The 14,222-nt window shown below is 36.7% G+C and overlaps 1 pseudogene; it reads right to left on the reverse strand.

Moving 5' to 3' along the window:
* Positions 1 to 1,117: 1,117 nt before the first annotated feature.
* On the reverse strand, positions 1,118 to 1,654 carry LOC114098669 (stathmin-2 pseudogene; annotated as a pseudogene).
* Positions 1,655 to 14,222: the final 12,568 nt, after the last annotated feature.

A 14,222-nucleotide genomic window follows, 5' to 3' on the forward strand; every position in this document is an offset into this window, starting at 1 on the left:
TTTGTATTGTAGAGACAAGATGAGTCTATTTTTTTCCCAACAGAGTATCCACATTATGAATTATTTTAGATTTTGGGGTAATTGTGAATTTTGAAGTTTTAAAGAAATAGTTAAAGAATTTTGTTTAACACTCAAGAAAATATGTAGTTACTTGGTAGATTTACTTCACTATTATATTTTAATTAATGACTTGACTGAACTAATCAAAAAGTAAATGTACCTTTTAAAAGTTTGATTATGTCTCAAATTTCCAGTTTTTACATTTATGTTGTCACTGATCTATTTCTTCCCTTATTATTATGTTATGTGCTCACATTAAAGATTTTTTTTGGTGGGGAGGGTACCAGTTTATTGCACTCAGGAATACTTAATCCTTGAGCCACATTCCCAGCCCTTTTTATTTTGACATGAGTTCTTGCTAAATTACTCAGGCTGGCCTCAACCTTGTAATCCTCCTGCCTCAGCCTCTTGAGTTGCTGGGATTACAGGCATGCATCACTTTATTTAGCTAGAGAAAAATTTTAAAGAAAGATCTCACAATTTCAGTAAATGAACACAATGTTTTAAAAATATTTATTTTCTGTCTTTGGTTTGTGAATATACTTATATGGTTGCAATGTTGTAGTATTTAAGATTCTTTAAGTATTTTTAATGATTCTTCAAGTATTTTTAATGATTCTTCAAGTATTGCCAGTAACTATATAATATTGGGTTATATATTGTGTTGTGATTTACTTTACCATTTCCAGTAAACCTTTTACTGATTAAAAAAAAAAAAAACATTTGATAATACTGTAATTACTATCTTTGCCTTGATAGCTATTCTTTCTCTTGAATTACTTACGAATTTTTTATGACTTTCAAAAATGATCAGTTTATAGTCGAGAACATCCAGAGATGCTATTTTATAGTTTTGCATTATATGAGTTTCCTCACATCAAAATTGTCGATGCTTCTTTTGATTTAAATTTGTTGTTTTCTGCATTTTTAAAAATTGTTTTTCATAATGAGTTCTTTTTTAAAACCATAACATACATTTCCCATGCTGACATCACATGATCCATATAACATAGGACGGGGGTTTCCTATTGCTGGAGGTACCTTGTTCTCCATCACTTCAGCCAGACAGTTCAACCTGGAGTTCTCTGCTCCTGCGCACCTCTACAGCCTGCCTCGCCTTTCCTTGCAGACATTCCATAATAGCAATGAGGTTAGCCTCACGGTTTTCCTTGATTCCTTTCATTTTCACAGTCAACTTTTCCCCTGCCAACTCGCTGAAGTTGTTGATCCCCTCCACAGTCTTCTGAAGGATCTCTCATTGATTCTCCCTCTTGTCTGTCCATTGTTTCAGGACCTGGCCTTCTGAGACATTTCTTCTTTCTCTTCTGCTGCCTCCATGGTTTTCTTCCTATGTCTTCTCCAGGAATAGGTCTTTCTTCTTTGGAGAACCTAAAGTTCCATGAGGCTACTGAGATAGGAGGTGGTGGCTTCAAGATCAGCTCAAATGTCTAGCAAGAGGCACAATTGTTGATTGGCTTCACTTGCATATCATGGTAACTGTAGATGTTGAGAGATTCTGAAAACAAGAGCAGCCCAGTGACGGCACGGACAGTTTCTTGATTTTCTTCTTATACACCACTGCTGTCTTGGCCATTATAGGGGTTGTGCAGATGCTGAACAGTGGTGAAGGGTCTGGCTACATAAGCCAAGAGAGCAAGAGAGGAGATTCACTTATTTTTGTATTTAAATATGTATAAGATTGTATCTTAATGCTATTTTAGTTTTACTTTCAAACCAAAAGTGAATACTAACAAATATTTTGTAACAGATTCTATTTCCTCTAGTATGAAATGTCTTTGGGATCTTAGATGTTTAGGGGACATTGATATAAGCTCTATTTTGTATTTTACACTTAAATTTTCAAAACTGGTTTTCCTTAATATTTGTTCTATTTTTCTTAAAAACTAAATAAATATTTTGGTAGTCAAATATGTCGGTCTCCCCATTGTGATTTTGCAGTTGAATTTTTCCATCTTCAAGATGAAAATTTTAATTGACTATAGAGCAGGGAATAGACTCAAGTAAAAAAAAAATCCAAATCTTCTCTCATGCAGTCAGGATCAGAATGGTTTATTGGGAGGTTTTTATGAATCAACTGCTGATTTTGAAAACACAATAAAATATTATAGCTATTTAGGGCCGATTGAAGATTGAAATTTCTTTGTTGTTATTATCTGTTTTGTTTCTGGTTAGAAGCTATAGAAACTGATTCATTTACATAAACAAGAGATAAATTACAGGGAGGATTTCAAGGGCTCAATGAAGAGAAGGTGTAAGTCCAGGATCAGGAAATGCGTCAGAACATGGGAATTTTGGAGGTTTGAGCAATGCCGGCATTACTGAGACCCACCATGCCCAGTCTAGCCCACTGCTGCCACCAGAACATGGACTCTCAGGCTTCTTGGTAAACAGTAACACCTGGGGCTACACACTAAGACCAATTCTCCAGAATTGAGAGCGGAGTGCCAATAGGTAGGCAGCTGTGCATGTTGGACATCTCCATGTGATGTGTTTACAAAAGCACTTTTGCATATAGTCTTACCTATCTTCAGATTCCAGCTTATTGCTCATGAAGGGAATAACCAGATTCTCATTGATTGAAACACATTAACAAAACTTCAAGGAATCTAGGGTTTCTTACATTCCCAATTAGTTTAACAGAAGATTAAAAATGGCTCAAGAACATAGACGACTCATCTATTCTCAGTCTCTCACATCTACTTATTATTTCAAATAACTATTCAATGTTTGGTCAGATGAAGCAAGTATCAGAAGTAGTAAATGGTAGTTAAGCCCCCCCCCCCAATTCTATTTATGTAAGATTTGGGAGACTGTTTTCTGCTCTTGATATATTTCTCTTGATGTCTAACCTTGGTTACTGTACTAGCTTCTGATTGCTGCTGTAAAAAGTGACCACAAATTTAGTGACTTAACACACAAATTTATCATTTCCTACTTTTGGAGGTTAGAAATCTGTATAGGCCTCTCTGAGCTAAAATTAAGGTGTCAGCAGAGTTGTTTTTTCCTGAAGTTTCCAAGGGGGGAAAATCACCTTCTAAAATCTAAAGGATGCCTACCTACATCTCTCAGGTCATGGTTCCCCCCCATTATCCAAGCTAGCTGTGGTTGGTCCAAACTTTCTCACATTTCACTCCAACAGTGACTTGTCTGCCCTCCTCTTGGCTTTTAAATCCTTCTGATTACATTGGGCCCATCCCATAATCCAGGATGATCTCCTTATTTTAAGGTCAACTATTCAGCAAACTTAATTCTATCTGCTACCTTAATCCCCACTTTCCACGTAACATCATGTATTCACAAGTTCCTGGGAGTCAGACATAGACCTCTTTTGAGTGTCATTGTTCTGCCCACCATGATTATTCATACAAGAGATTCACTCTTTGTTGGACAATTGAACTAATGTGTGGACGCTGCTCTTTTTTGAATTTTCATGGAGGATACCTCTTCTGTTTCCTCATGGCTAGGACTATGGATTCATGCTAAAACAATTGTTCCAGATTTAAAATTGTTCTTCAGTCATTATACATTTGAAGTCTTCAAATTCTATAGTGTAACTCAATTTACCTAAACTCATGTGACTCCTCAAAAATCTTAAGTCAGGCAAATATACAATTGCTAGAATTATTATAGTTGTTTGAACTGAATAAATGATTATATAATAATATAATATCATAAAGTATATAATTGTCAAAGGGTTTCAAAATCTTACATTCTGTAAATATTAAAGAGTATTTTCTATCAGAAAACTATATTTCTGGAAAACTATGCTAAAAGAGCAACAGTTACTATGTCACACTTTGTACCAGTAATATTTAGAGCTGAACAAATTTATATAATTGAGACATATAATAAAAATTCAAATGTGAGTGACAAAATATTTTCTCAATTATGTTTTCTTTATGATCAAGGCATCTGGCATTCACAATTAAAATAAGTGATTATGGGAATGTGAAAAATATTCTGAAATCTCAGGCCATTATATCAGGATTTATTACATTATAAATCTGGCTTTTAAATGATCCTATTTGCTATAACCTCATATTAAAGAGACCTCTAAGAATGATTACTTTAGTTTCAAGGTGAAAAAACACAATCCAAACAAAGAAACAAAACCAAAATTATAGTTTATAATTAAGGATCCCTATTTATTTCAAGGCTCAATCAAGCTAACCTAAGTAAAATCCACATATGGCCTTATTTGTTCAACTAATCATTTAAACACTATTTCTTTTGCATTCTCAATGGGCCAGATACTGTTGGACAATTGGTATCCAACTACTTCTAAAAAATAAATATTAAAGATAATGAACATGATCACTATATATGGGAACTCCACATTTCAGAATGCTTTTAGTAAAATTAATTCAGCAATTTATAACTTCTGGATTGCCCATTTTACTCATGAAATCTTGAACTGTGATTGTAACACCTATCCTACATTATTGCTTACACATTATTCAGAGCTGACCCCAAATACAGGGGCATATGAAAACCAACGAGTTATTTACTGTTATTCTCTCTCAAGTTCCTGGAAGTTGACTGGCTTCAGTTAGGTAGTCATCTCTTGGATTCTTTTATTTGATGGCATCATTAGGAGACTTACTCATGTCTTGTACTTAGTGCTGGTTACCAGACAGGACCTCAGCTAAGTCTGGCCTAAACACCTGCATCTAGTCCTCCAGGCAGCTCAAATTTCCTTATGACATGGAGGTTAGGTTCCAAGAACAGGCATACCAAGAGATCCAGGTGGAAGATAATCACCTTTTCAGAACTGGTCTTCAAAGTCAGAGTGTCACTTCCTCTGTCCCCTGTTGGTTGATGCAGTCACAATGGAATGTGTAGCATTAAGAGACAAAAGAAAGTCCACCTCTTTGCACAGGAGTAAGGAGAATATAGAGATATAGTTAAATATAGTCTTTGAAGAATATAGTGGCTTCACCTATATAATATTGTAGCTATTATACTTGTGAATACCTATACTATGTGCTGAAGGTGAGTTTTACAGAGATCGATCTCGTGCCCAATTATTAGAATAAGAGGGGATGGAAATGATGAAGGCAATACTAGAAAGCGATTTAGGAATATGTGAATGATAAAAAGGAATGGAAAACTTGCATCCGAGCAATCTTTTGTTGGAAAAATAAGCAGAATGTAATTGCTACTGGATGTGAAGCACAAATTGGACAGAAAATTTAAAATGATTCTAAGGCATTAATTTTGGGATTCCAGAAAAGACCTGCAACAACAGAAATAGATACCAAAAACCTGCATGGGAGCATAAAGGGATTAAATACATGTTTGGCAGTATTTGAGTTTTCAAATAAGATGCCTTATGACATCTGGACATATCTGGACCATATCTGGACCTTGGATGAGACAATGGGAGTACGTATTTTTAGATTATTAGAGACCTAACTCAAAATCTGTATTTGAGGAAACAATATAGAAAGAGATGAGCCCAAACTCTTGAATTAAAGATCTCGTTTTTTAAATGGGTACATTAAAAAAAAATGTGTTTCATTGGAAACTGTTCATAGTCTGTAGCATTCCCTTCCTGGTGACTCAAGACCTGTTCATTGTCTTTGAGCTATTTTTGAAACTCCTTCTACATTGTGAGTAACCGGTATGTAAATACTGTCCTGTGATTTCAATTGACTCTTTCTTGTAAAAAGAAACCAGTTCTGTCTCTATTTGCAGTTCACCTACAAATTCCATTATATAAACTTGTGCTATTTTAACTTTCCCTTTAGACTTAGATCATCCGCTTTGTGCGCTCATGTCATTTGAGTAAGAGTCTTTACCACACAGTCATGTTGAAATCTGTACGTTTTATTCTGGTGTTTGTTAAGACGTAAGAGATCTTCTTTAGAATTCTCTGTAGGTATCAAGGCTATCACAACAGGGGAGGGAGAGGAGGCTCAACTCTGAATACAACATGGAGAAGTGAGGATTTATAGTTGAAAAAGCAATTTTGCGGGGGGAGGATGGAAAATTACCAATAAGAGACACCAAAAACAAGGGGAAATTCTTGCTAAACTGACCTAACAGGATTCTTATTGAAGGTAGGCCAAGGTCATCTGAATGACCTAGGGGGATGAGAAATTTGATCAGATATTGAGATTTTAGAGTGATCAGATATTGAAGAGGGGGGAAAAAAATCTCTCTAGACTGGTTTAGCAGGATTGTTGCTACATGGGCTAGGTGGACTTATGGACAAGTCTCAAGTGTGTAACCGGTTGGTCAAGAAGATAGCATTTACCAATTAACTGTGATTATACTTTTTTTTCTGAAAATTATCTTCACAGATGGTAGAAGAATGATCTGAGTGGCAAGTGAAGAACTTAAAGTTGTGGGGTAATGATGAACAGATGTGGTCTGGAGTGAGACAAAGGGAAGATAATAATGAAAATGTAACCCATGTGTGTCCTGCTTCTTAACAAATTATGATAATTAACCTTCTGTTTGTTATTAGTAAAGTTGGAAGGTAATACAAATTGAATAAACCCAGTATGAAAATGTGCAATCCAAAATACTCTAAAATCTTTAGGGGGGGAGTGCTGACATGATAATCAAAGTTTCAAATATCAGAAGACCTCAGGATTTTCATTTTTAGATTATGGATGCACAACCAGTAAACTCAACACAGACATCCCAAAATTCGAGTATCTCTGACATCTGAAATACTTCTGGTCCCAAGCATTTTGAATTAGGGTTATACAACATGTAATAATACTGTCTATCTTACATGGTCATATGTAGCTAACCAAGATTGTGTGGGATTTCCCAAATCAGCATATGCTACGTTAATAGGAAGTTATGTCTGAGAAGATTTTCAAGACATGCTGCTCCAAAACATGGTACATTGTCATTTGTGAAAACCATAGAAGTAGGTTGGTCTCCGATTTCCTCTCTTCCTGTATCCTTTGAAGTGTATCATCCAACCTGGCCAACCTGGCCAACCTTCCCTCATTCTGAGGGGTCCAGCCTACACCTAGAAGAAAGACATTCCCTTTTCTGAACAAATCAAGATGCCACAAAGAATCTGAACCAACACCTTGCTAAGCCCATCATCCCTACCCCTCGATTTTATTACCATTAGATCATACCCTTTTGTCCTTCAGTCTTACTTCTGGCATGAGTGTCCATAAAAATAGTTTGTTTTTTCCCCTCCTGAGTCTTCATTTGGTGAAGACTTCTTGTGGTGTATACATTTATTAAGTACATTTATATGCTTTTTTTGTGTGTGTCGATCTCTTGTTTATAGGGATTTTGGCCATGATCTTACTGATGGGGGAAAAATGTATAATTTCTTCTCCCTTACAATCACATTTTAGGAGTCATAAAAAAGCTGTGGAATAGGAACACAGAAGACTGCTAGCTGCTAACTAATATCCATTTTCCCTTCTATTGTAGACATTTTTTTTAATTGGGTGAATTATTACCCATTCATCATCTTCATCTCCCAGCTTCTTTGATCCCTAGTGTGGCTACAGGATTGAGTTATAAACAGAGATATGAATAGAAGTGTGGGATATGATTTTAGGAGTTTCCTTAAAATCCTAATTTTGAACTAGATACTGAACTGCTTTATAATTTAGGTACTTATATCAAAGTGATCTATATTTACATAAATTATGCATTTTGATTTTTTTCCAATGCAAGACTGTAATTGTAAACTTCAAAGCTTTATTGATTTGTAGTTCCTCTGATACTTAATTTATACCATTTTATCTATTATATTTCACACTTCTATCTACTAATCAGGGAAGATCATTACTTAATTTTTGCCATCAAGTTTTTGATTTCTTACCTATTCTGGATGTTAATCTATATTAGAGAGGTAGTTTGCAAATATTTTCCCCTTTATGTATGTTGTCTCTTTGTTATTTCCTTTACTATACAGAAATTTCTCAGTTTGATATCATCTTATTTGTCTAGTTTTCCTTTTGTTGCCTGTGGTATTATATTCTTGCCCAAAAGAATCCTTGCCCTATGACCAATGTCATAGAGCATTTTCACTGTTTTCTTCTAAAATTTTATTGTTTCAGGTTTAAATTTAAGTCTTAGATGAATTTTGAGTTGATTTTTGTATATGGTAAGAGGAGTCCAGTCACATTGTTACCCATGTGAATATCCAGTTCTCCCACCACCATTATAAATTGTGAATGTTCTTGCCCACAAGAACATTTTTGTGGAAAACTTTATTTAGCTCTAAGTATATGAGCATATTTTTGAGTTTTCTACTTTGTTGCATTGGTTCATTTCTTTTTGTGTGTCACCAACATGCAACAAGTATATGCAAAAATGTTCAATGTAATGAATCAGGAAAATACAAATCAAAACCACAATTAGATATCACCTCACCCTATTTAGAATGACTACAATAAAAAAGACAAAAGATACTGGAGGATGTGGAGAAAGGAGAAATCCTATATACATTGTTGATAGCAATGTAATTGGTACAGTCATCATGGAAAACAGTACAAGGGTTCCTCAAAACAACAACAAAAAAAAACAAACTACCTTATGATCCAACTATTCTACTTCCAGGTATATAAATGAAGTCTGCATATCAGAGAGATACCTGCACTCTCATGTTTATTGTAGCACTATTCACAGTAGCTAAGATATGAAATCAACTGAGGTGTCCATCAATGGGTGAATGGATAAAGAAAACATGGCACACACATGATGGAATTCTATTCAGTCATTAATAAAAACATGCTGTCAGTTTTAACAACATGGATGTACCTGGAGACAGATTAACGTCAAGTGAAATAAGCCAGGCATGGCAATACAAATACTACATCATTTTCACTCACGTGAGTGATTTCTGCAATCTGTATTTGGGGTAAAATTGGGAGTTCATAACCAACTTGAATCTAATGTATGAAATATGATATGTCAAGAGCTTTATAATGTTTTTAACAACCAATAAAAAAAATTAAAAAAAAAATAAAAAAATAAAAGTTGAACATATAGAAGTAGAGAGCAGAATAGAGATTGCTACAGTGTGGGGAGATTTGGGAGGAGGAGGAGATGGAGAGAGAGGGGCTAAAGGGTTAAGTCACAGCCAGATTGGAGGAATAGATTCTGGTGTTATAACACAGAGCGGGGTTCTAGTTAATGATGTTGTATCCTTTCAACATAGCTTAAAGAGGATTTTGAAATATTCTTAGCACACAAAACTGATATGTTTGAGATGATGAAAAAAACCTGAATACCCGAGTTGATCCATACACTGTGTACAAATATACCAAAACATCACTGTGTATCCCATAAAGATATACAATTATTCCCTCAGTAAAGAATAGATTTATTTCCAAGTCACAATCCACTCCAAAATCTTGAAATTGGCTCTAAAATCTTCAGAGATAATACGGCAAAACTGCACAAAAATTGACTTTGAACTCTGTTGGAATACATTTCTTTAGAAGACCATAATTTTCAATTTACTTGGCTTCAATTCATCAGTATAATCATGGGCAATCAAAATCATTTAGCCAAATGTCCATTAGGGGCCTGGAAATGCCCATAGATTTTTCATAAAGATGCAGATAATTATACAGTAATGAACTCACTCATATTAGAGATATAGTTTAAAACCTTAAGGAAACAAGGCTTGGATATTTATTTGATAGCTTCTTCACTCCAATTCTCTGCCAAAACTAAAGTGAAATCCAATAAATGATTATATCAAAACCTTTTGGTTTATTATATTCCCTTAGTCATCTTTTTACCCTTACCAAAACAAAGTTCTCCCTCTCAAGGTCGGCCAATTTTGTAAAACCATGTAGGATATATTCTTATTTCCTTCCAAAGCTTTTATTCCCTAATGGTTTGTTATTGCTTGTGTATTCAAGTTAAGTACACAGCTCCTCAGACCATGTTTCCACATCAAGGCTAACATGAAAATAATACCATAGAGGTTTATGTTTTGTTCTAATTAACACAGATATGATTATATTGATTGTTTCCAATGCTTGTGTATAATGTATCAATTCACTGAGACTAAACTTAATGGAGTATATTTTTCTTCACAGTCTTTCTTCCCAAAATGGAAATGTAAAACCTGAGTCAGAAACTCATCCTGAAAATGCCTCCAAAAATTTGATTTTAATACCCATTAGTATGTAAACTCATTCAAACTTCGGAATGATATTAAAGGAAAGGAATATGGGACTCATTTATAATGATTCCGTTGCTTTGGGACATCATTAACTTAGGAAACTACGCCGTTAGTGTGACTAAATTTCTCCTTACAATAACCAACGTTGAGAGAGAATTATGGGCTGGATAAAAGGTACTAGTTCTAAGTGCAGAAAACACAAGTGGTGGTGTAATATATTCGTCATTAGATTGTTGAACCAGGAAAGGGGCTAAAATAGAATTCATTCGAGGCTTTTCTGGTATATATTCTTCACATAAACACACACATACTTCAGATCAGAGCTCTCCTGTCCTTCTGCTCCTGTGAGTGGTTCTCTTGACCCTACAGTATTCTGCAGCTTCCTCTCTCACCACTTGATGCACCTTGCCTACCACGTCACCCTAAGAGACACCGCTGCCCTGTTCAACGTGCTGATAATCCAAACATTATGTAGGAGTTCTAGTTGTCCTCTTGGCCTTGTGGGCTGAATTGAACAAATGTATAACAAACCTTAAGGCAGCACTTCTACCCAGCTTTCTTGCAAGGAGGAAGATCTAAACAAATGGAAGATACCAGAATATGCACCTAAGACATGCCACATTGGCCTAAGAATAGCTTTGAGCTGAAAGCAATTAGCTCTCTGCCCTCCTTTTTCACTGTCTAAAAGCGAGACATGAGATTATTATCTCTAGTCCCAGTCAAGCATGCAGATCAGGTGAGAAGCGTAAGTGACCCAGATGAGACCAGCAGAACTGTCCGGTTGAGCCTGGTCAGCCCAAAGAACCATGAAACATAATCCATTATTGTTTTAAGCCCCTGGTTATGGTGTGTGTGTGGGTGTTGCCATGGGGTCAATACCTTGCTGATCTAAAAGATCAAAGGTGACTTGGATGAACAAACTCAAAAGAAAATGCAATTTGGATAAATACAGGTGCGCAGACAGGGTCACAAAGGAATGGCCTGGATGTATATAGTTGGGACACCATTTAGGCATGAAGATTTTAGGAACTTAGTTCCAGGAATGAGTTAGGCTGAGTAGAGATAGGTGTAAACATAAAAGAGGGATTTAAGCAGAGAGGTGGTAATAAAGACTCAAGTTATTTAGACTAGTATGTAAAATGAGGATATAAGAACATTGTTCAACTGATTATTGAGTCACAGGCTGTTAATTCTCCTAGGTCAGGATTACATTTGGTTCCAGACTTGGGAAGCAGAAGTGGAGCAGCCACAATATCCATTTCTCTAAAACAACTCTATTATTTTAGATAATGTTTAATATTATTTGACAAAAATAAATAAATAAGTAATTAGATAGTGTTCTCTGGCATCTTCATGTATTGGTTTATCCAGTTCCTTGGGATCAGACCCAAGACAAGGCCCCTCCTATCTAGGACCTTGCAGTTGGGGTGCAGGGACAGGGTGGTGCAGGATGTAATTAAAGGATAACTGAATAACTCCTATAGAATGGGGCTGAGAGGACTTGTGCCTCTGGGACTCAGTGAGGGAGAAGGAGAGAGCAGCAGTACCTGAGAGGGCCATGTGATGAGAAAGCCTCCGATTAGGGGCAGACCTTGATTACTCCAGCACAATAAGATAGAGGCTTTTGGTTGAAAGCCAGGGTTAGGTTGGAGAAGAGGAAGGCCCATGTGTTAAAGCAAGGCTTGGTTGCCAGCCTGTGGTACTTCTGGGAGGTAGTGAATGATTTAAGAGGTGAGCCTAGTGAGAGGAAGGTAAGGGCACTGAGGGTGTGCTCTTGAAGGGGGTATTGGGACTCTAGCCCTTCCTCCCTCTCACTTGGCCTCCTGGCTGCCACGAGGTAAGCAGTTTTCCATTGCCACCGCAATGTACTGCCTTATCACAGGCCCCAAAGCAACAGAGTCAACTAACCATGGACTGAAACCATGAGCCAAAATAAACCTTTCTTCCATTGAAGTTGTTTATATCAGGGATTTTGTTACAGTGACAGAAAGCTAACTAGCACACTATGTAGCTGGTAAAAAAGCCCTGTGGGTCACTCAATCATCATGACCTTTGGGCTCACTCCATTGCTACCTCAAATGGGCCTCTGACATTCTAGAATATAGTTGTCATTATGGCTCCACGAAAGTTTTATTTTTTTTTTAATTTTTTATTGTTGGTTGTTCAAAACATTACAAATTTCTTGACATATCATATTCCACACTTTGATTCAAGTGGGTTATGAACTCCCACCTTCACCCCATACACAGATTGCAGAATCAAATCAGTTACACATCCATTGATTTACATATTGCCATACTAGTGTCTGTTGTGCTCCGCTGCCTTTCCCATCCTCCACCATCCCCCCTCCCCACATCTCCCCTCCCCTCCCCTCCTCTCTCTCTACCCCCTCCACTGTATAACCCTGAAGGTCTCCTTCCATTTCCATGCAATTTCCCTTCTCTCTCCCTTTCCCTCCCTCCTCTCATCCCTGTTAAATGTTAATCTTCTTCTCATGCTCTTCGTCCCTACTCTGTTCTTAGTTACTCTCCTTATATCAAAGAAGACATTTGGCATTTGTTTTTTAGGGATTGGCTAGCTTCACTTAGCATAATCTGCTATAATGCCATCCATTTCCCTGCAAATTCTATGATTTTGTCATTTTTTAATGCAGAGTAATACTCCATTGTGTATAAATGCCACATTTTTTTTTATCCATTCGTCTATTGAAGGGCATCTAGGTTGGTTCCACAGTCTTGCTATTGTGAATTGTGCTGCTATGAACATCGATGTAGCAGTGTCCCTGTAGCATGCTCTTTTAGGTCTTTAGAGAATAGACCGAGAAGGGGAATAGCTGGGTCAAATGGTGGCTCCATTCCCAGCTTTCCAAGAAATCTCCATACTGCTTTCCAAATTGGCTGCACCAATTTGCAGTCCCACCAGCAATGTACAAGTGTACCCTTTTCCCCACATCCTCGCCAGCACTTGTTGTTGTTTGACTTCCTAATGGCTGCCAATCTAACTGGAGTGAGATGGTATGTTAGGGTGGTTTTGATTTGCATTTCTCTGACAGCTAGAGATGATGAGCATTTTTTCATGTACTTGTTGATTGACTGTATGTCCTCCTCTGAGAAGTGTCTGTTCAGGTCCTTGGCCCATTTGTTGATTGGGTTGTTTGTTCTCTTATTGTCTAATTTTTTGAGTTCTTTGTATACTCTGGATATTAGGGCTCTATATGAAGTGTGAGGAGTAAAGATTTGTTCCCAGGGTGTAGGCTCCCTATTTACCTCTCTTATTGTTTCTTTTGCTGAGAAAAAACTTTTTAGTTTGAGTAAGTCCCATTTGTTGATTCTAGTTAACTTTTGAGCTATGGGTGTCCTATTGAGGAATTTGGAGCCCGACCCCACCGAATGTAGATCGTAGCCAACTTTTTCTTCTATCAGACGCTGTGTCTCTGATTTGATATCAAGCTCCTTGATCCATTTTGAATTCACTTTTGTGCATGGCGAGAGAAAGGGATTCAGTTTCATTTTGTTGCCTATGGATTTCCAGTTTTCCCAGCACCATTTGTTGAAGATGCTATCCTTCCTCCATTGCATGCTTTTAGCCCCTTTATCAAATATAAGGTAGTTGTAGTTTTGTGGATTGGTTTCTGTGTCCTCTATTCTGTACCATTGGTCCACCCGCCTGTTTTGGTACCAGTACCATGCTGTTTTTGTTACTATTGCTCTGTAGTATAGTTTGAAGTCTGGTATCGCTATACCGCCTGATTCACACTTCTTGCTTAGCATTGTTTTTGCTATTCTGGGTCGTTTATTTTTCCATATGAATTTCATGATTGCTTTCTCTATTTCTACAAGAAATGCCGTTGGGATTTTGATTGGCATTGCTAAACCTATAGAGAACTTTTGGTAATATCGCCATTTTGATGATGTTAGTTCTGCCTATCCATGAACAGGGTATATTTTTCCATCTTCTAAGATCTTCTTTTATTTCTCTCTTTAGGGTTCTGTAGTTTTCATTGTATAAGTCT

Source organism: Marmota flaviventris, chromosome 16 (assembly GCF_047511675.1).
Source record: "Marmota flaviventris isolate mMarFla1 chromosome 16, mMarFla1.hap1, whole genome shotgun sequence".
Classification (NCBI taxonomy): domain Eukaryota; kingdom Metazoa; phylum Chordata; class Mammalia; order Rodentia; family Sciuridae; genus Marmota; species Marmota flaviventris.